This window comes from Dama dama, chromosome 19 (genome assembly GCF_033118175.1).
Source record: "Dama dama isolate Ldn47 chromosome 19, ASM3311817v1, whole genome shotgun sequence".
NCBI classification, from domain to species: Eukaryota; Metazoa; Chordata; class Mammalia; order Artiodactyla; family Cervidae; genus Dama; species Dama dama.
Genome location: NC_083699.1, coordinates 9,478,519 through 9,501,467, shown reverse-complemented (window position 1 = coordinate 9,501,467; position 22,949 = coordinate 9,478,519). Strand labels below are relative to the sequence as shown.

The 22,949-nt window shown below is 42.5% G+C and overlaps 1 pseudogene; it reads left to right on the top strand.

The window, feature by feature from the left end:
- The first annotated feature begins 1,440 nt into the window (after positions 1-1,440).
- On the top strand, positions 1,441-1,992 carry LOC133073867 (large ribosomal subunit protein eL21-like; annotated as a pseudogene).
- Positions 1,993-22,949: the final 20,957 nt, after the last annotated feature.

The window sequence follows — 22,949 nt, the reverse complement described above, 5'->3', positions numbered from 1 at the left end:
GTGTAAATCTAAAATATAGTGTAGTCCTGCTCACATAACAATGGGATTTTAAAAAAACAAACCAGGAATTGCAGAATGACCTTAAGGAAGAATCTATGTATAGGAGGGGTTTATTTTGGGTTTTTTAATTTTGTTATTGTTTTGTTTTTTTTTTTCAGTTAAGAAGAGTGATGAATAGGCTCAGATCTATGTTGAGATGTTGATAGTATTCTTTATCCTTATTTAGTAAATCATGGACAAATTGGCCAACTTGCTGTGTGTGGGGGGTGGGGCATAGAGGAACAGGTAGCTTCCACCTTACATTTTAAATCTAAATAAATTCCTGGTGGATCAAAGGTATAAATATAAAAAACCATGAAAATTGCAGAACAAAATATAGGTGAATATTTATAAAGATTCAAGGTAGAGAGTCAGTCCTCAGATAGACACCAAAGGTAGAAACAGTAAGGTACAATAAATATATTTTATGTCATGAAAACAAAAATCTTCAGGACATTAAAAACACTTCAAAGATATGAAGACAAATGATCAAAGTGAGAGAAAAGAAAAAGGTTTTAGTAACATTTATGAAAGACAGAGGATTAATACAGACACGCTAGTGAGAACAAGGGTAAATACTTTACCCAGGGATCAAACCCAGGTCTACCTGCATGGCAGGCAAATGCTTTATCATCTGAGCTAGCAGGGAAGCCCTGTAAGAGAAACAGTCCCTGAATTGGTCATATATTTTTCAACTTACAATCAAAGAAATTAAAAACAAAACATGAAAAAAAAAAAGAAAATAAAAATAAAAACAAAACATGAGCTACATTTTCCTTACTATGTTGACCAAAAAGATCTGTATTTTTAAAATCATAGCCATTATGAGGTATGGTGACCCAAGGACAAAAGAGCAGATAAAACCCAGGAGGGTATTGGAATGTAGGAACAGAAAAAGCAGACCCTTATCGTCCTTCCCTCCCCCGTGTTGTAACTATTAATGGAACAGTATAACCTGTCTCCCCTCCTACCCCGTAGGGAGAAGGTATTTGCCCTACTCTTCCCCCACCCAGTATACATGCCTTATCCAATCAGCAAATGACCTGCAAGACCCTGATCCCACTCCTTGTACCCTGGGTATAAAAGTGAACTAAGGACCCCTGTTCAACGTCGGTTCTCTCTTGAGCTCGCCTGCTGTTCCAACAGCTTCTCCTATTCTTATAAACTTTATTTCCCTCTCATTCTGTCTCATGTCTGGAAATTCTTTTCCAACCCGCACACAGACCATGACATGAGGGAAAGAAGATTTTTGTTTAATTTAGGTAGACACGTACATGGGCTTCCCAGGTGATGCAAGTAGTAAAGAATCTTCCTGCCAATGCAAGAGATGTAGCTTTGATTGGGAAGATCCCGTGGAAAAGGGAATGGCAACTGTGGAAAGCAATTTAAAGAATTCATCCCTTTTTCGGCTGGAACCGCCATCTTCCAGTAATTCGCCAAAATGACCAACACAAAGGGAAAGAGGAGGGGCACCCGCTACATGTTCTCTAGGCCTTTTAGAAAACATGGAGTTGTTCCTTTGGCCACATACATGCGAATCTACAAGAAGGGTGATATTGTAGATATTAAGGGAATGGGTACTGTTCAAAAAGGAATGCCCCACAAATGTTACCATGGCAAAACTGGGAGAGTCTACAATGTTACCCAGCATGCTGTTGCCATCATTGTAAACAAACAAGGGCAAGAGTCTTGCCAAGAGAATTAATGTGCGTATCAAGCATATTAAGCACTCTAAGAGCTGAGATAGCTTCCTAAAACGTGTGAAGGAAAATGATCAGAAAAAGAAGGAAGCCAAAGAGAAAGGGACTTGGGTTCAGCTGAAGCACCAGCCTGCTCCACCCAGAGAAGCACACTTTGTAAGGACCAATGGAAAGGAACCTGAACTGTTGGAACCCATTCCCTATGAATTCATGGCCTGAAGGGTGTAAAAATAAAGACCTGGACTGTACAAAAAAAAATAATAAAAAAATTCATCAAAATTATTAATGATAAAAAAAAATTCAGATCACTTAGCTAAGTTAAGAAAAAGTCATTTATAAAATTATTTACACAGAACACTTTTATATTTGAATTTTATATTCAATTACACATAATTGAATACAGAACATTTTACAATTAACACAAATTACTCTTTAATGAGAAAAGCAAACAATTTAATAAGTAGTAGTTCTGTAATTATAAACTGCTATATTTAATGTTGTCTTCTCCCCATGAAAATTTTAAATATCACTGAATTTCCATTACTCATTTAAATCCTGTACATACATTTCTTTTACTTGCAGACCATCATGTGAGATGTATAATGGGAAATGATTTACTGCAATCTTATGAATATCTCTATCCTCCTATCACTAAGCATTTACCAAGAAGGAAAAAAAGGAGGAGGAGGAGAAAAGATGTATAGTTTTTTAAATTTTTTTAACATGTTGTCTAGCTAAAAGCTAATGGAATGTATCTAATGTTATGTGCATTATAGTGTCATATTAAGTTATATAAAATTGTGGAAGAGCAATGAGATCTTTTTTTTTTTTTTTGCAACCTGAAAGACTATGATTCCTCATTTTGTCTGTTCCATTCCATTTCTCTTGTGTTGGTGTTTCCCCCATGCCTTCATTAAGAATGAAGTTCTAGGTCAAGTTAACCTGGATGTATTGAGGATTTTCTGTTCTGTTTTATTATCTCTCCTGACAAGGAATGAGAGAAAGCTTTAAGTTAGCTTATGTGCGACATGCATCATTTAGAGATAGCAGATTGAATCTGTATGAAGCAGTCACTTCTGACAGCAAGCATGTGTGGGTGTCCAGTATTGCTAATTGTTAGTTTACAAAGAAATATATAAGCTGATAGGTCAATGAGAAATAAACCCTCATTGCTGTGACTTAGAAGGAACCAAGTCAATGGGGAAGTAAGCTGTTTTTCATATGGCAATTCCAGGGGATATGGTTATTGATGGTTAGTTTTATGTGTCAACTTGACTAGGTAACAGATACCTGGTTAAACATAATTTCTGGGTGTTTCAATGAGGGTGCTTCTGAAATAGATTCACGTTTGAATCGGACTGAGTAAAGCAGATGTCCTTCCCCAGTGTGGGTGTGTGTGTCCTCCAATTGGTTGAGGGCCTTAGTAGAACAGAGAGGTAGAGGAAGGTTGAATTTGCTCTCTGCTTCACTTCTTGCTCTGGGGCAACAATCACTCCAGGCATTCCCACTTCCCACGCCTTCAGACTCAGCAAGAATCTGCAGCTCTCAAGGCTTTAAACTCCACCACCAGTTTTCCTGGGTTTCTAACTTGCAGAAGTCAGATCATGAGAATTCTCAGTCCTGTAATAATGTGAGCCAATACCTTATAAAATATCTTCTTCTATATGTATCTCCTACTGGTTCTTTTCCTCTGGAAAAGTCTGACCAGTATGTGGACCAGTGAGAAACAAATCCCAATTTCCAATAATTGATTTGAAGAAAAACACTGGAAGAGGATAGAACCCAAACTAACCTACTCATTTAGAAAATACTCCAAGATCTGATTTCATGTCCCACTAAATCAGAGTCTGAAGTGGGAACTGAGAATTGTTTGAGCCGTGATCTAAAAAGAGGTGTCTTCTGCTGCTGGCCATTCCATCTGAAACTGGGTCTACTTATCAAGTCACACATTTAGGTGGTGAAATTGCTTATAAAATTTCTAAATACTAATGTATCATCCATAATTTTTCAGAATAAACTTATTGCAAATTAGTTCAAAAATTCCAAACTACGGAGATGCTAATAATTGTGTCCATTGGGTTAACCCAGGCAAAATAAGAGATGCTGGGTAGGGTTAGGGAACCTGAAAGTAGAGAAGTAAGGAATAGAAATGGGGGTGGCTCTTGAGGAACAAGGTGAACTGGACTGTCAATTTCTCAGACTTGTAATTGATATGCCACGCACACTTGTGCCTCCTTTGAGTTCAGAAGAATCAGCCTCCTTTGGTTAACTACCTCAGATGTTTGGACTGAATAGTGTTGCAAGTAGATGAATAGTCTGGGAGATCACTGAGGACACATTTTTGAGAATAGATACTAAGTCCAATAAAAGTTAGAAGGATATTAAGTATGTGTTCTCCAGAGTGATATTGGACATTGATAAGCTGTCTCAGTTATTATGACACATTGTCTTGGATATTCCCCTTCTTCCTTCCCACTCCCGGGTTTACCATACGATGGGCATGATTCAAGTACCTAAGGCTCAGATGACCTCACCCTTCTGGAAACTTTGAGCCATTAAATTCTTCACTGTCTTCACCTAAATATTAAAGGAGAAAATTAAGCTTATGTTGCTGCCCAGGACGGATTCTTCTCATTGAGCTTTTATTTGATGGAATCTTCAGAGTTCTTTAGGAGTTTATATGGGAAAATAAAAGTATTTAGACCTTTATGAATAGATATTTTCATTCTAAGATAGGGGATTTTAGGGGAAAAATAGGATTTAGGTTTTATCAAGACTTGAAAAGCTGATGGACATTCCCTGGAAGTCCCATGGTTAAGACTTGGCGCTTTCACTGCTGAAGCCCAGATTCAATCCCTGGTCAGGGAACTAAGATCCTACAAGTGGTGTGGCTAACTTGAAAACTGAAGGCAAAAATCTAGTTTCTGAACTAGATCCTGGGCTTGGGGGACAGGTGTGATTCTGAAATTTCAACTCTGTGTAAAACTAATATGCTTTCTAAAAGCCTTATTTCCTGTCTGACTTAATTTTTCTTATGGTACTGTTTGTTCAAAACATAGTGGAAGAAGGATTTTTTGTTTTATTTTGTTTTGTTTTTGAAGAGCATACTTCTAAAGGAGGTGAAAATTTTCACATTTCATTGAGCCCAGCTAAAACGGATAAATAGGTGAATGATAATTTCTTGGTCTTGCTTGAGTGTGGAAGCAAGTAACTGCTTAGGTAACACAAAACAGCAAATTGGCAAGTGGACAATTCATTTTCTGTGCAATTTTATTGACTCTGCTGACTTGTTCAGCACATATTGTTAATTAATTAAAGTTAATAAATTTCAAAAAATATTTTTATAATTACATACAATATTATGAGCAAAACTAATTGAAAAACACCAAGAGCATTTGAAAAATAGCCCATTTAAAAGTTTTAAGATGCCCTAAAGACATATCTGTATTAAAGATAGAAACTTAGAATAAAAAATGTTTATAGTTTTTATGTAATTGGAGAGATCTATGAATCAGCGGGTGGGAATATAGTTTCCTTGCTGTTCATTTAGCAACAAAACAAGAACTTGGCAGAGTTCTTTTCTAATTACCACTGGAGGCTGTCTTGTACCAGGGAAATGCTTTATTCCAGGGATTCTTGAACAGAGTCAATGAGTGGGTAGTGTTGTGGTTTGAATCATGTGATTTCTCCTCCCCAGAAAGATATCCAGGGCTGTCACAGAGGTCATCAAATTAAAATGAGGTCATTAGGGTGAGTCCTAATCCAATATGACTGGTATCCTCACAAAAGGGGGACATTTGGACCCAGAGACAGACACACACAGAGGACAGGCAATGTGAACAGACACAGGAAGGAGGTGGCCATCTGTGGGCCAAGGGGAGGGGCCTGGAACAGATCCTTGGCTCACGGCCCTCAGAAGGACCGACCCTGCTGACACCTTGATTTTGGATTTTGTAACCTCCAGAATACTACAGGATCATACATTTCTGTTGTTTAAGCCGCCTGCTTTGTGTCACAGTAGTCCTAGCCAACTAATACAGGTGGTTAGCATACAAGGTGGTGCACAAGATGTGTGTGTTTGTGAGTGGAAGGACTTCTTTCCCTTCCCAGCACAGGACGTATAAAGCACTAGGATCGTGGAAGGAGGAAGATTCTTTAAGGAAACTATATTAAATAAATGGGCAAAAATGGATCAAAGTACCATGCTGCAGATTCTGAATGCTTTAGACACTGGGAAAGGAGTCACTGTTCTCATTCTTATGTTGGAGGAGTGGTTGTATTGGAGACTCCTGATTGAGAAGACAAGGTAAGCCCTGGAGAGATGCCCTTGCACTGCAGTGAAGTTTTGTCAGGTCAGGCTCCTCACCACTGCCTCTGTGGGAATGGGGTGGAGACAATCCTCAGTGAAACCACAGTGGTTTCTGCTACTAAGCCAGGAAAAGTCCGCTCTGGTCTCCCTAGGGCTATGGAGAGATGTACAGTGGGAAGGTGACGTTTGAATTGAGGGCATGAGCTCAGATTCCTCCTCTCAGATGCATGGGGAGATTTCTACCATTCCTAAACAGGGAAACAGTACACCCCTTGTAAAGAACTTAATCTGGAGCCGGCAGTGTCCAGATGGGGCCTGCAAATGGTAACTGGAAGCGGAGTGACCTAGGATGTTTGTGGGTGTGACAAAAGGAGTGCTGGTGGTGAAGCGTTGTGTAAGCTCTTGGTTCTGGGGCCAAATGGTGTAGGCAGAGTATGTGTGGAGAAACCTCAGGACCTTTTCACCCAGAAGTGGGGACAGGAAGGGATACTGACCTCTGTGAGGACTGAGGTTTCCATGGAGGGGGACATAGTCAGATGGGTCTGTTTTCTCTTTCTCCTGTTCTAATTGGTGGAAAAACACATAAGAACATTGAAAAGGCCCACAGGATTTCTGAGCATTGGAAGTACTCATCACCAGGAAGTGATGAATGACTCTTTCCCTCTATTCCTTATCTCATCTCCCTCCCAAAATGCCCTACCCAAGAACCATCTAGATGGCATTTGGTGGGGTGGAGGAAGGATTACCTGCACATTAAAAGAGAATTTTCTAAAGTTCAAAATTAAAGAGAAATCTTTTCAGTGTCCAAGGAGCCTTGGAAAAGTTAGAAATGAAATAGGAGAGGAGATTTCTCTCCTGTCTGTAAGGTGGTGGCTATGTAGGTGAGTGTCTTAAGCTTAAGAACTAAGGTCCCACTCCAGTAAAAAGTGAAATCTGAGGAAATACACTGTTTTATATATTCTTTGGGGCTCTATGTGTCTGATAGGTTAATAGTAAGACAATTTAGATCTAGACTTTACTACTCCACTTTTTCCACAGGAAGCCAAAAATACTAGGGTTTCAGGAATGTATGTGATTTTTTTCCTAGGCAGAGGACATAGAGATGAAAAACTGGATATAACTTAGTAACTAATACTGGAATTCTTTTATTATTCCTTGCCAGCCTGTAATAACTGGGGAGTTGGGAGGATGAAGGTGTGATGACCACCGTGTAGGATGTGAACCTACTATGTGCCAGGTTCATGTACACATAATAGCTTACTTACCCTCACAAAACTATAGGAGGTGGATATTATCATCTTCATTATCCAGATGAAGGACTTGCATTTCAACACAGTTAAATGGTTTGGCCGAGGTTGAGAGTGATTTGATCATGATAAAGAGCTTGTGTACAAATCCCTCCTCTGAAGCCCTGTCCAGATTCTGTTCGTTTTGTCACTCTTTTGTGTGCCTATAAAGAGTCCTTTTTTCCCCCAGTAGAATGGTGCTACTTCTATGGCTAAAGACTAGATGTCTTTTTCCCTTAGGTCTTCACCTTAGCAGCTTTAGGATAAGCAGTTATGACTGATCCTACCTCTGCCTTGAGGACCCAAATGAGACTTGAAGCTGGCCTTGTCTTGTTGAATTATTTTTTGACTACTTTTAGCAAGTGAGTCACTTTCAAAATGCATTATTCCTCTGAATGTATTTACAGGTGGAACACTGAGTGAATTCAGTGGGAGATTAAAAGGATTTGGGGGCCTTTACCAGAAATGTCGATTTATATGCACATGTTTTCCCAAGTGACATTTGTAAATTATCAATATAATATTTTATTCAATCCCTTTCTTCTTAGTCATGCAAAATATTCTGGAAACAACTTATCTCATTGCATAAAAGAGCAAAACTCTGGAGGTGATGGTACCAGGTCTGTTTCAGTGAGGGTGGGGTTGGGGAGAATGAAGTAACCTTTAGTGAAATTGAAATCCAAATTACTACAGATGATGCAGTTGATATTGTGCCATTTAGCTTGTTCTGATGATTGCACTTTTCAACATCTCCCGTAGTCAACAGTGGTAAACAAAACCTTTGAAAATGTTACTTCACAGAGGTCTTGCAGGGACAGGAAAACACCCTGAGTCTAGCCATTCTTGCCTTTGGTAAGGAGGGCAGAGTTTCATTTGCTTATCCATTTTGTGCTGTACCTATAAATGTATTTAACAAGTCGATTCTCAGTAATTTTTCTTCTTTCTTAATGTAAACACTAACGACTTATACAGGTGGAGATATTGACATTCCTCTGACTCTACTGTACCTTGCAAAGCTGTGCTTAGTTGTAACACTGTGTTGGAAATGCACAAGGAAGCTTTTCTCATTTAAGCTTAACATGCTTTATTTAGTGGCAGAAAGCTAAGAATGCAGTAGATGGTATCTGAGAACCATGAAACCCATAAAATGTCTCTAAGAATTCTAAAACAAATTATTTTAATGTATTATCTGTTGGAGGAGGAGTTTGTTGTTCGTTGCTCAGTTGCTCTTTGCAACCCCGTGGACTGTAGCCCACCAGACTTCTCTGTCCGTGGAATTCTCCAGGCAAGGATACTGGAGTGGGTTGCCATGCCCTCCTCCAGGAGATGATTAGTATTACTATCCAGTGGGCTCTACAGCTCACTAACAAGAAACTCTGAGAGGGAGAGACAGTGACAAGAGAACTGGACTATAATTACTCACATTTTCCTCTATGTATTCTGCCCATTTCCCAGCCCCCTGCCAACTCCACCTCTAGTTTTGAGGATAAAATCTATAACTTCCTTAGCATCTAATGCATTCTTCTAGCTTCCGTCTTGCAGCTGATAATGGCAGCAGATAAAATGCAGGATGCCCTTGTTAGGGCAGTTGAAAGGGCCAGAAAGTTCCTGCTCCTGGACTGTTTCCTAAACATTGCCAAGCTGTACAGTTCTTTAGCATGTGGCTTTCTTCTCTGGGGTCTCCAGGCCTTTGGTTATACTTGAAGGCATTTTAACTTGCATGATTTTGCCTCACTGCCCCACTGCTGTTGTAAAGTATTTTCCCTGAGGGGGGATAATTACTTCCATAAATATGAAACACTTCTGTGGCAGCCTCCTCATGTTTATTTGCCGGGAACGAACCTAGTTCTATTCAGAATATCTATAACCTCAACATGCAGGGTTTACATTCTCTCAGGTCTGAGGTTTATAAGTGTTCACATATTAGAAAGTCTCTTCTTCTAGAAGATTTTAAATGATATTTGGATGTGCCAATGTTACATTTTTAAAAGCATAGATTCTTGGCTTTTAGTTGCTTATAACAAATGCTGAGAAGTGTTCCAAGTTGAAGATGTCTGTTAATTCTCATACAACGCTCCATTTTTCTTCTTTTAGATATTAGTTTTTTCCCCTCACAATTCCAAGAAAGCAACATGGGTGTGATTTTTTTTTCCCTAACTGTCCCTACTATAACTCTAGAGTGCAGTAAAAAAGAGTTTAGCCCTCTGCCCAGCTCCCTCCACATTTTTTGTTGGTTACAGCATTCTGCCTTTAAAAAGAAAGAAATACTAAGATCATTTGCAACAATATAGATGGACCGAGAAGACCTTTTATGTATATACTACATAGTCTTTATCAGTTTATCTGTCAGTGAACATTTGGTTTGTTTCTATATCTCAGTGTTTTTTCAGTTGCTCAGTCATGTCCAACTCTTTGCGACCCCATGGACTGTAGCACACCAGGCTTCCCTGTCCTTCACCATCTCCTGGAGCTTGCTCAAACTCATGTCCATTGAGTTGGTGATGCCATCCAACCATCTCATCCTCTGTCATCCCCTTCTCTTCCTGCCTTTAATCTTTCCCAGAATCAGAGAAAGATTTTTTTTTTAAGGGTTTTTTCTAATGAGTCAGCTCTTTGCATCAAGTAGCCAAAGTATTGGAGCTTCAGCGTCAGCATCAGTCCTTCCAATGAATATTCAGGGCTTATTTCCTTTAGAATTGACTGGTTTGACCTCCTTGCTGTCCAAGGGACTCTCAAGAGTCTTCTCCAACACCACAGTTTGAAAGCATCAATTCTTCCCAGGTTCAATCTCAGGGTCAGGAAGATCCCCTGGAGAAGGGAATGGCAAACTGCTCTAGTATTCTTGCCTGGAGAATCCCATGGACAGAGGAGCCTGGTGGGTTACAGTCCGTGGGATTGGAAAGAGCTGGACATGACTGAGTGACTAACACACATGTGCTATTCTAAATAGACTGGAAAAGAGAATCTTGCCTTTCCAACTATACCCTAGTTGAAGCCAAAGGAGACAGCATAGTTCTTTAAGGACTCCTCAAGCAGCTAGAGTGGACAGGATGGCCTTTTTTATCTGAAGCCCTCCAGAAATCTCCACGCCATTGGCGTTAGTCAGGAGAAGGTAGGTAGCACTGCAATGACTGATAGGCCTCAGTCCCAATGCCACATACATTCATTTATTGCTCATGTCACGTGAGGAAGGCAGGTCAGTGACGGGCTTTACAGCACACCATAGAAAAGGGACTCAGACTCAGAGAGGTCTCACCATTCCCGGAGCTGTCCTATGGAAATACATGACCTTCTCAGGCTCTGCAACAGGAGAAGAGAGTACGAGAGTGACTTTCACTTGGCAATTAATTGCTTTGACCCAGAAGTAACTTGCCACTTCTGTTCATAGCCCATGGGCTGAACTAATTACATAACCCTGCCTAGCTGCAACCCTGGGTACCTGGAGGAAACATGAGCAGGACTTGAACAAGCACTCAGGGTCTTTATGACACCACCCACGGCAAGGGAAGCAACATGGATCAACGAACGCATGATGAAGGCGTTGGACGGGGTGGCCAGTGGACACTACACACACCCTCAGCCGGCGCCACACTTTCACAGCTGAAAAGGGAGACCCACAAGAGTCTCATGTCCATGTAAGGGAGCAGAGCCGCCAGTGTTGACTGGAAGCCCTGTGAGAGATCTGGCTCCTTTAGTAGATGCCTGAGGATAAACGTAAACAGTGGAAGCCAGCTAAGGACACAGTGTCCCATCTTCATTCATACAGTGGCCTACATAAGCCAGCTCACCATCCACACACATAGAATTTAGGTGTGATTTTAGGCAGAAAAGGAGAAATCCTGAATTTATTTGAGAATATCCCAGAAGTGACTAGCCCTGCATTATTCAGGATGAAGTTTCAGCTACAAGTGGAACAAGAGTTCAAGATCAATGTTATATTATTTTGAGTAAAATCATACCTTCAACCATGGTGTGTTAGTATCATGACTGGTACATGATGATGAGTTACTAAGATAACTGAGTGACAGAAAGACATACCTTTCAGGTGGGGAACAGGATGGGAAAAGTGAAAAAAAAATGGGAGAGACACCAGTGCCCAACCCTGACACACAAGCAGAAAATTGGTGTTCCTAGGAGTAGGTAAGAAGGATTTGGCCAAATGGGAATTATATTTAGCTTCCTCCAATTTTAAATTAACTTGTTTTGCCTCAGTGCTTTTAGGATAAGAACTGGGGCCTAATGGAAGGAAGAAGTTTTCTCTGTTTGCAGATGACATGATCATATATAGAGAGAATCCTAAAGACTCCAACAAAAAACTACTAGGACTGATAAATTCAGTAAAGTTGCAGGCTCCAGAATCAATGTACAAAAATCAGTTTTGTTTCTATACACTAATAACAAATTATCTGAGAGATAAACTAAGAAAGCTGTCCTACTTAAAACAGTATTACAAAGAATAAAGTACTTAGAAAGAAATTTAACCACTAATGAAAGATCTGTGCACCAAAAACTATGAAACATTAATAAAAGAAATTGAAGAAGACACAACTTTGGAAAGATATCCTATGTTCATGGATTGGAAAAACTATTGTTAAAATGTCCACTACCCAAAGTGACCTACAGATTCAATGCAATCCTTTTAAAAATTCCAAAGGCATTTTTCATGGAAATAGAACCAAAACCCTAAAATTCACATGGAACCACAAAAGACCCAAATAGCTCAAGCAATCTTGACAAAGAACAAGCCTAGAGGTATCACAGTTCCTGATTTCAAATCACATTGCAAAACTATCAAAACAGTATCGTACAAGTATAAAAACAGGTACTTAGTCAGCGTAACAGAGTAGAAAGCCCAGAAATAAAACCATGCATATACGGTCAACTAATCTTTGACAGGGTAACAAGAATACCTAATGGGGAAAGGATAGTCTCTTCAATGAACTGGATGACCACATGCAAGAGAATAAAACTGGACCCATATCCAGGCATGCCCTGGGTCCAGCAGATTCTAAGCCATGGTTGCGAATTTGGGTTTGATTATATGGCCACAAGATTAAAAGGTTTTCAGCAGGGAGAACATGACCTGATTGATGTCATCAAATATTCTAGCTTCTGTGAGGAGACTGTGCTAAGAAGAGACAGAGTGAAGAATGGATAGCAGGTAGGTGGCCCGCAGGAGAGATGCTGTAGGCCCGGCCCCCGTGGTGCCCATGAAGACAGGCCAGGTGGGAACTTCTCCAACTGGTCGCCAGCCCTCAGAAACATCCTGCCAGGAAAGTGCTGGCTCCCCCAGCTGAGTGGCCTCTGTTAATGCATCAGAATACCACGGCTGTCTGATTCCCGAGCCCAGCCTTGTCTGCTGCACCACCAGCCCCCTACTGCCTTTGGAGACTCCCTACCCCACATCCATTTCCCTGCTCCTGAGGAGAGCCTGAGATATCACTGTTACTGCCAGGAGAAAGAAATTCTTTCTCTTTTTCCCTTTCTTAGAACGTAGGTTCTCATCCTAGGGTACCTGTACCCATTCAGCTAGCAGATAACAATCAGGGGAACGCCCCCCAGATCTTCACCAGGCTTAGCTGTGACACCTATTTCCTCTGCCCCCTTCCTTCAGTCACCCAAAAGGGGTTAACAGAGATCTGGTAGTCTGTCTCAGGGTTTACACACCCCTGTCTAAGTCTAATAATGACGACTGATGACAAGCACACAGCCAGTGCATTGAGCCTTAAGTAGTCCCAGAAAGGACTTCCCTCATGGTCCAGTGGTTAAGAATCTGCCTGACAATGCAGGGGACACAGTTTCGATCCCTGGTCCGGAAAGATCCCACATGCCACGGAGCAACTAACCCTATGTGCATCCACTACTGAGCCTGCGCTCTAGAGTGAGCGAACCACAATTACCAAGTCCAAGTGCCCTAGAACCCGTGCTCTGCAACAAGAGAAGCCACCTCAATGAGGAGCCCGAGCACCACAGCTAGAGAGGAGCCCCTGCTCACTGCAACTAGAAAAAGGCTGCAGGCAGTAATGAAGACCCAGACAAGCCAAAAATAAAATCATTTTTTTAAAAGTGCTGCATTATAACTGAATCACTTTGCTGAACACTTGAAACCAACACAAAATTGTTAACTGATTATGCTCCAGTTTAAAATGTAGGAAAATTTAAGAAGTCCCAGAAGATTCTTTTTTTCCAAATACCAGCTGACAAAACCAAAGGTTTCATGCTCAGTCACCTCCAAAACCTCTCACTGGGAATAAAGATGATCCCTGTAACAGGCTTACTTTATGATTGGGAGAAATACACTAAAACATGATCTCTTAAAAGCCTATGTCCCTTTCATTATGCTTTTAAGAGAGTCAGAAATACTGGTCCTAGAAGGTATTCATCCTAAAGAATTCCTTGCATTTAAGGCCAGGTGTAGTAGTCTGCTCCATCTGCTATAATAAAAACCATAGACCAAGTGGCTTAAACAACAGACGTTTATTTCCCACCGTTCTGGAGGCTGGAAAGTCCAAGATCCAGGTACCAGCTGACTCTATTCCTGGTGAGAGCCCTCTTTCTGCCTTTCAGATAGTCACTATCTTGTGACTCATTCTTATGAAGCCACTAATCCCATTGTGAGGACTCCACGCTCGTGACCCCATCAACCCTAATTACCTCCCGAATGCGCCTTATCCAAACACCACCATCCTGAGCTTCATGGTATGAATTTTTCAGGGGGACACAATTCAGCCCATCATACCGTGGGATACTACAGTTTTGAAGCTGCTGTGCTGTGCTGTCCTGCCCGACTCTTTGTGACCCCTTTGGACTGTAGCCCACCAGGTTCTTCTGCCCATGGGATTCTCCAGGCAAGCATACTGGAACGGGTTGCCATTTCCTTCTCCAGGGGATCTTCCCAACCCGGGGATCAAACCCACATCTCCTATACCGGCAGGCAGATTCTTTGCCACTGCGCCACCTGGGAAGCCCACTGGCTTGGAGAGCTTTCTCAATTTATATTATTCCTTGATTCTTATGGGTTTCCGCATTCCCAATACCCAGGGTGACTTGCAGTGTCAGCGAGGCTACACTGGGTTCATTTAGTTAGGCATTAATAAGACACAGGATTTCATAGCTCCTCAAATCAAGTACCGCAGTCAATTCAGAGACCAGGGGGAACATCAGAGGCCCACAATAGGTTAATTCACCCATTGCATATTCCATGTGGCTGAAATTCCATAAGCTCTCTGCTGAGAGGTGTGAGGAATCTCAGAGAAATTTAGGTTTCTTGTGTGTTGCTTCACACTTCTCAAATAATGAAATGGATGTAAGAACTCAGTCTTCAGATCTCATTATTGAAACTGGTGGTGTCAGGTGGAGCAGATTGGACTTCCTGCCTGTCTACAAAGGGGTGCAGGGGGCAATGCCTGAGTTCCAGCCCTGCTTCTGCAACAAATTGGCTGTGGACCTTGACAAGTCACTTCACTCTCCCGAGGCTGCTTCTCGATCTGCAAACAGGGATGATAAGACATCCTCTGAGCACCTGATCAGAACGCTTTGAAGGGCCAATACCAAGGCCGCAATTTAAGACTGTGATGCTGTTATGGTCACATCTGATACTCACCCTCTAGAAACTGCTTAAGGTCTTGGTTTCCCAGAATTACTATACAATCAGCATTCCAGAGTTGCTGAGTAAAAGTAATCAATCTTTTCTGCTGGTTTTGTGCACGTGGTTGTTCCCAACATTTGTTTAAGATCCTCAACATGATGAACAGGAACATGATATGACCCTAAAACCTGAGCTGTCCTCCAAGCACAGGCATTGTCTCAAATGTCACTTAGGAGACTGTTATCAAGGAACTTTACTTAGCCTTTTTCTCTTCAGAGCAAAAGGTTCTTAAAGGAGTGACTCTTTAATGGTAACAAAACAAGTCACTCTTTCAGTTCAGTTCAGTTCAGTTGCTCAGTCGTGTCCGACTCTTTGTGACCGCATGAATCGCAGCACGGCCAGGCCTCCCAGTCCATCACAAACTCCTGGAGTTTACTCAAACTCATGCCCATCAAGTCGGTGATGCCATCCAGCCATCTCATCCTCTGTCGCCCCCTTCTCCTCCTGCCCCCAGTCCCTCCCAGCATCAGGGTCTTTTCCAATGAGTCAACTCTTCGCATTAGGTGGCCAAAGTATTGGAGTTTCAGCTTCAGCATCAGTCCTTCCAACGAACACCCAGGACTGATCTGCTTTAGGATGGACTGGTTGGATCTCCTTGCAGTCCAAGGGACTCTCAAGAGTCTTCTCCAACACCACAGTTCAAAAGCATCAATTCTTCAGCGTTTATCTCCTTATAAAAGGTTAAGGTACTTGGCAGGCATGAAGAGAGGGAAAGTTATTAATTTAGACTTTTCCCCTTCCTCTGACTCTAGCTGTCTCGTCTCTCAACCAAATACATCTAAGTAATCGGTGCACCAAAATTGAGGTGATCAGTTCTAGAAAGGGGGACTTTAACAGGTAGGCAGATACAACCAGTTCAGAAAATCTAGCTGGTATGAAAGGCAAACCGTGTGTACAGACAGAGGAGTAAAGCTCTGAAATGAAACCTGAGATGTCAGCCAAACCTGTAGGCAGCTTGCTGGCTCGGTGGGTGTGATGCGTGTGGCAGACTGTGGGAAGGAAGGGAAAGGGGGACCAAGGCCCTGCTCTGGGTAGCCAGAGCATCTAGTTCAAAAGCAAAAACATACAAATCTTAAGAAAAGGACTAAGAGCATCATCAAGCTGTTTAAAGTTCCAGAAGGAAATTCCACTAACAGCTGAGTCATCCCAGGAGTCTGGAGTCAGTTTCCAGGCCAGCTCAGGGCCTTCGTGAACACTGGACAGTCATTACGGTCTGGGGCCTCCCTACAATTAACACACTGAAGACCTAGTCCCCAGTACCTTAGAATGTGGCCACATTTGGAGATAAGTCTTTTAAAGAGTTAATTATGGCTAAATGAAGTCACAAGGATGAGGTTCTAGTCCAATAGGACTGGTGTCCTTATAGAAAGAGGAGAAGATGCCACGGATGTACACACAGGGAAAGTCCACTCAAGGACACAGCGAGGAGGCGCTATCCATGAGTCAAGGAGAGAAGCCTCAGGAGAACCCTCCAGAACTGTGAGAAATAACTTTTGTTATTTAAACCATCCAGTCTATGCTATTTTTGTTATGGCAAGTCTAGCAGACTAATCCATATTTGTGTGGGCTTCCCTGGTGGTTGAGACGGTAAAGAATCTGCCTGCAATGAAGGAGATCCAGGTTCAATCCCTTGGTTGGGAAGATCTCTTGGAGAAGAGAATGGATAGCCACTCCAGGTTCCTTGCCTGGAGAATTCCGTGGACAAGAGAAGCCTAGCGGGCCACAGTTCTACATACATACGCTACATACTATATACATACTACATACATATATGTAGTGGGGACTAATGACAATCCATATACCACATACTGGGCTTCCCAAGTGGTGCCTGTGGTAAAGAATCCCCCTGCCAAAGCAGGAGAAGCGAGTTCAATCTATGGGTTGGGAAGATCCCCTAGAGAAGAAAATGACAACCTGCTCCAGCACTCTTGCCTGGAGAACTCCATGGACAGAGGAGCGTGGCAAATTATAGTCCATGGGGTCCCAAAGAGTCAGACTCGACTGAGCTCTGAGCACACGTACTACATACATATATGTAGTGGGGACTAATTACGATCCAGAAAACCATTACTACTTTATTTTTTAGGGTTCAATTTACAGGTAATTTCAGAATCTGAACCCCCATATTTTCTTTACCCCAGAGAGGGAACAATTGAATCATAGTCAAGGCATGGAGAAAGGGAGACAAGGACTATATCTGGCCCTTAGGTCTTATGACATCCTTTGTCCACTTTGGTCCTTCAGGTGGGGATCTCTGTAAGACTCCAGTGGTTCCATTGGCCTAGGTACACCGTTACATATTTTTTCTTTTTTGGAGTCACACCACCTCCCCTCAACACTGACAGAAAGCAAGATCTGGGACCCTTATGCAGGGTACAGGGGACACTCTTTCTAGTTTAACCAGATGTTCACCTTCACAACCAACTTTTTTTGTCTAACTACAATTTCATTGACTGGGGTAAAATCAGAAGATGGGCCTGATACCCTGAGAAATGGGCTACCATCCTTCCATACTCTACTTATGGCTACAGGCTGGGTGGAGTGGTCTGGCTTTCTATCAACATCAAGCCAGGAGTGCTGGCATCACCTGGGAGCCTGTTAGAACTGCAATCTCAGGTCTCAACCTAGAATCAGAAGCCACATCTTGACCATACCCCCAGGAGAGTTTTAAATTCACGTTAAAATTAGAGAAGCAGCAGTGTTGCACATCGATTCTCAAGGTTTCGAGGCACCAGAGGCATGTGGAGGGCTTGGTGAAGCCCATGTGCCTTGGCTGCACCCCAGACTCCGACTGTACGTCTGGGGTGGCCTGAGGATTTGCGTTTGGGACAATCTTCCAGGTAATGGTGATGCTGCCAGTCTGTGGCTTGTGATTTGAGAAGAATTAACATAGACCTGCAGCGGTCCCCAACCTTTCTGGCACCAGGGACTTGTTTCGTGGAAGACAATTTTTCCACAGATAATGGGGCGGGGGGTAGGTTTTTGCATGGTTGAAGAGCATTACATTTATTATGCACTTTATTTCAATCATTATTATTACATCAGCTCTTCAGATCATCAGGAGTTAGATCCCAGAGGTTGGGGACCTCTGGGTACAGGGTATATGAAGATACAGTGGTGTTTTATAAGTTAAGAGACCTCAAGTCACTTTTTCTAACTATTTCATTATTAGTTGAGGCCGGCCTGTCGTAACATTTGTAGAATTCGGGGCAAGAATACAAAAGGACACCCATGTACCATTTGTATGAATATTTAACAGTTATAAATCAGGCTGAAAGAAAATGGATTTAAAAATATTCTGTCCTCTATCTTGACAAATACATTTGCATGATGATGCGGAAGATCAGGTTCAAAGGTAGAGCTCTCAGGAGTTCTTCGAATCCTCAGAATTCCATACCCATTCTTGCCGCAGCCTGCCCCTTTCTTTGCCCAGTCTCACCTCCTTCCTCAACCTGGAAAAAGATTCAAGAAGTGGAAAAAGACTATGATTCCTTTGGACAAGGAATCATAGCATCTCAGGAATTCAAAGGAGTGGGTTTAGAAGGGTGACAGGCTCCAGGTGGCATATCACCTACTTCATGGACTCTGTGCCCATGTGGAGGAGTGAGGCCAGAGAAGGACCAATATGCACAAAACAGAAGCACAGGACAGGACTCAACACGGTCAAATCTAAGTGTAATGCAGACTGGAGGGCTCGAGGCAGCCTGTGGTTTTCTGATAACATTCTTCAGTCGCTCAGTTGTGTCCGACTCTTTGCGACCCCATGGACTGCAGCATGCCAGGCTTCCCTGTCCATCACCAACTCTTGGAGCTTGCCCAAACTCACGTCCATTGAGTTGGTGGTACCATCCAACCATCTGATGTCGTTCCCTTCTCCTCCTGCCTTCAATCTTTCCCAGCGTCAGGGTCTTTGCTAATGAGTCGCCTCTTCACATCAGGTAACCAAATTATTGGAGCTTCAGCTTCAGCAGCAGCCCTTCCAATAAATGTTCAGGACTGATTTCCTTTAGGATTGACTGGTTTGATCTCCTTGTAGTCCAAGGGACTCTCAAGAGTCTTCTCCAACACCACAGTTCAAAAAAGCATTAATTCTTCGGTGTTCAGCTTTCTTTATAGTTCAACTCTCATATCCATACATGACTACTGGAAAAACCATAGATTTGACTAGATAATATTAGAGTTATAAAATTATTTAGCACCACCCAGGAAGTCTGCCTGCTACATGGGAGATCTGGGTTCAAACCCTGGTTTGGCAAGATCCCCTGGAGAAGGGCATGGCAACCCACTCCAGTATTCTTGCCTGAAGAATCCCAAGGACACAGGAGCCTGGCAGGATACAGTCTAGGGGGTCACAAAGAGTTGAACATGACTGAGTGGCTGACACATTTGCTTTCACTTCCAGGAAGTCTGCAGGGTTTCCCAGGTGGCACAGAGGTCAAGAATCTGCCTGTCAAAGCAGGAGATGTGGGAGATAACCTGCATTCAATCCCTGGGTCAGGAAGATCCGCTGGAGAAGAAAATGGCAGCTCACTCCAGTATTCTTGCCTGGGAAATTCCATGGACAGAGGAGTCTGGTGGGCTACAGTCCATGGGGTTGCAAAGAGTCAGACACGACTGAGTGAGTGATCACACGTGCGTGTGCACATATACACACACAGGAAGTCTGCAAGATAAAAATGTAAGAGGTGACCTACTAATTTCTGTGACCTTCAGTTTGGTGCCCAGAACAGCAGCGGTGTTATAGACTGAATGCGTGTGTCCCTCCAAAATTCGTACGTTGAATTGCTGTGAACAGAATGTTGGCAGAATGGATAGTAAAGGCCATGCTGGTGGTGGACAGAAATGAGGAAAGGATTATTAGGAAAGGGACAAAAGGTGATCTTTGTTACCAAGTGGCAAAGAATTAGGCTCAACTGTGTTCTAGTGTTTTGTGGAAGACAGAATTTGTGAATGATGAAATTGAATATTTAGTTGAGGAGATTTCTAAGCAGAGTGTTGAAGGATGGACTTGGTTCCTCCTGACCACTTTTAGGAAAATGTGTGAATGTAGAGAGGAATTGAGGAAGGAATTGTTAAGCAAAAAGAAACCAGAATTTGGAGATTTTAAGAATCTAACCACATTGCGAAAAGTGAGAACGCTTGTTCTGAAAAGAACGCTGAACAATCATTTGATAAAGAGATTATGTTGCAACTCATGGACTCACCAGCCATCTCTGAAGAAGTTAGGGATAGAGAGAGGATTATACCAGCAGAAACACTGCCAGCTGGAACTAAAAGGGAGAAGGGAAAAAATGGATGAAAGAAGATGGTCAGACTTCTGGAATTCTATAGAACTGGACAACAGGAACAGAGCTATCCAGCTGCAAACATGTTTTAATCTTCAAGAAAAGGAAAGAATGACCCCGAAGGTAACTGAAGTTTATGAGGCTACTATCCTCACCATAGACCCGAGGCCAAGGCTGCATCTTCCTTGGCTTCAAAGGGTAGGGCACTTTCAGAAAGCTGCAGGTCTGATGCCCTGTGAAGTCATAAGGGTGACTGCCTCTGACCATGCTGGTGACCCTGCCACCCCAGTCAACCTAGAAGGCGGAGCAATCAGACCAAAGAGGATATTCTTGGGACTTGTAAGCATGTGGATTTATCTTGTTAAGTTTCCAATTTCCTTGACGTCCATCATATTTTTCTTTTCAATTTCTCCCTTTTGGAATGGAAATGTCTATCCCATGCCTATTCCACTATTGTATGTTGGAAACACATAGTTTGTCTGGTTTCATAGACTCACTGTTGTAGAGGAGTTTTGCCTCAGGCTGAATCATATCTCAAGTCTCAGCTGAGTTCAATGATACTTAAACAAGACTTTTAACTTCAGACTTTACAGCTGATGCTGGAATGAGTTAAGATGTTTGGGGACCACTGAGATGTTATTTCCCTAAGTTGAAGATGCGATTAAAATTCATTCCTTCATAGAAAGACAAGGGCACACCTTCCAGATCCCCATTTGGGGAAGAGAGGAGACTCAAGAAACTGGTTGTTCAAGGTTCTACACAAGTGGGACCCTGACAGTGGCTTTCATCATCTTCCTTGCTTCCAACCCACACAGGAAAAGGGGTGGGGCTGATGAAGGTCAGAGGTGATCATCATGAGCCACTGTGATGATCAAACAGAGGCTAAACCTCTCTTGGGGAAAAAAACGGCTGTATACATACAAGTTTCCAAGCACTGTCAAATAGCTAAAAATCCCTCTGAATCCAGTATTCCACTCAGAGTTCTTACTTCTTAGAAGAGCTAATTTGGTCTCCTAGAAAAGACAGATGACCAATGGCCTCCAAGAAACCTGCTAGTTTAAGAAGGGGATGGGTATTATCAAATTTCTCTTTCCCTTCAGAAGTGGTACTCCACTAGATTCAGGGCACTCCACCTTCTTGAGTGTCTACCTATGGAAGACCCAACACAGAAAATTTTAACCTTTTTGTCTAAGTGAAAGTGAAGTGGCTCAGTTGTGTCTGACTCTTTGCGACCCCATGGACAGTAGCCTACCAGGCTTCTCCGTCCATGAGATTTTCAAGACAAGAGTACCAGAGTGGGTTGCCAGTTCCTTCTCCAGGGGATCTTCCTGACCCAGGGATCAAACCCAGGTCTCCCACATTGTGGGCAGACGCTTTACCCTCTCCGCCACCAGGAAGTTTTGTGTCTAAAACCACAGAGTTTGTCTGGCCAGTCAATTGAAGGAAGTCTAGTTGACCACTGGCTAAAAGAGGGGCCAGAGAGCTCTGTGGCAGGACTTCAGGAAAGAGAAATCTTACTTATTTTTCCCTGAATTGGAAGGGCAATGCCTGGCTATTAGGAAAACAAGCACATCTCTGGTGCTGGAATTGTAGCCGTTGCCATGGCACCCAGCCAGCCAAAGCTTCAGATGCTGTGGAGGCTCCACAGAGACCAGGTCCTCGGAACTGACAGCAACAGTAAGATGCAGCTGCTAATTATGTATTAAAGTAACAAGAAAACCTCCTCTGACATGCTGCAGATGGTGTTATGTCCTGAGGTAAGCTTTTGGCAAGAACAGAGCTGCCATTGATAAATTCCCCTTGTTTGCCCTTTAAAAATGTACAATGCCGGGTCATGTCTAGGGCAGCCAAGCCCAGTCTGTGGAACATTGAAAAGACATACCTCCTCTGCCGGTCCCTGCAGTTTGTGCTGTAATTCTGCCCCTTATTACGTCTGGCACATTAGGGCATCTTTTCTTTTCATGGTGTGATCTTGGCATCCATTGATCCAATTCCTTCATTTAACAGATGAGGAAATGCATGTTCAGAGATGTATATTCCCTTGCTCAAACTGTATAACTAATAAACAATGGAGCCAGGATCCGAACCCAGGTATGTCTGATTCCAAATGAAACCCACGCATTTCCTCAATCTTCATTGTTTTTCTGGACTGGTGGAAACTTTATTATGTCCTATATCAATTAGGAATGATTTTTAAATATATTTAGTTGTTTGTTACTTTATTTAGCTGGCCAGGTCTTAGTTGCAGCATGTGGGATCTTCAGTCTTCATTGCGGAAGATGGGATCTTTAGCTGTGGCATGATAATTCTTAGTTTCGGTGTGTGGGATCTAGTTCCCTGACCGGGGATTGAACCTGGGAGTGTGGAGTGTAAGCTACTGGACCACCAGGGAAGTCTCTCAATTAGGAATGACTTTGACCGCAAGAAACCACAACCAAAAAAAAACACAAAACAAATTAAGAATGTCTTAAACCACACAGAAATGAAATCTGAACACAGGTCGTTCCACAACTGCCTCACAAGCAACACAGAATCAAGACCCCACGTCAGCATCTCTGCAGTTCTCATGCCTTCATCACATAACCACAGGAGGGTCATTGCGGATGCTGGAATCAGGGCCACATGAGTGTGTCCAAGCCCTGATCAGTGGACAGCTTTGGAATAAGAGGGAAATGGAAACTA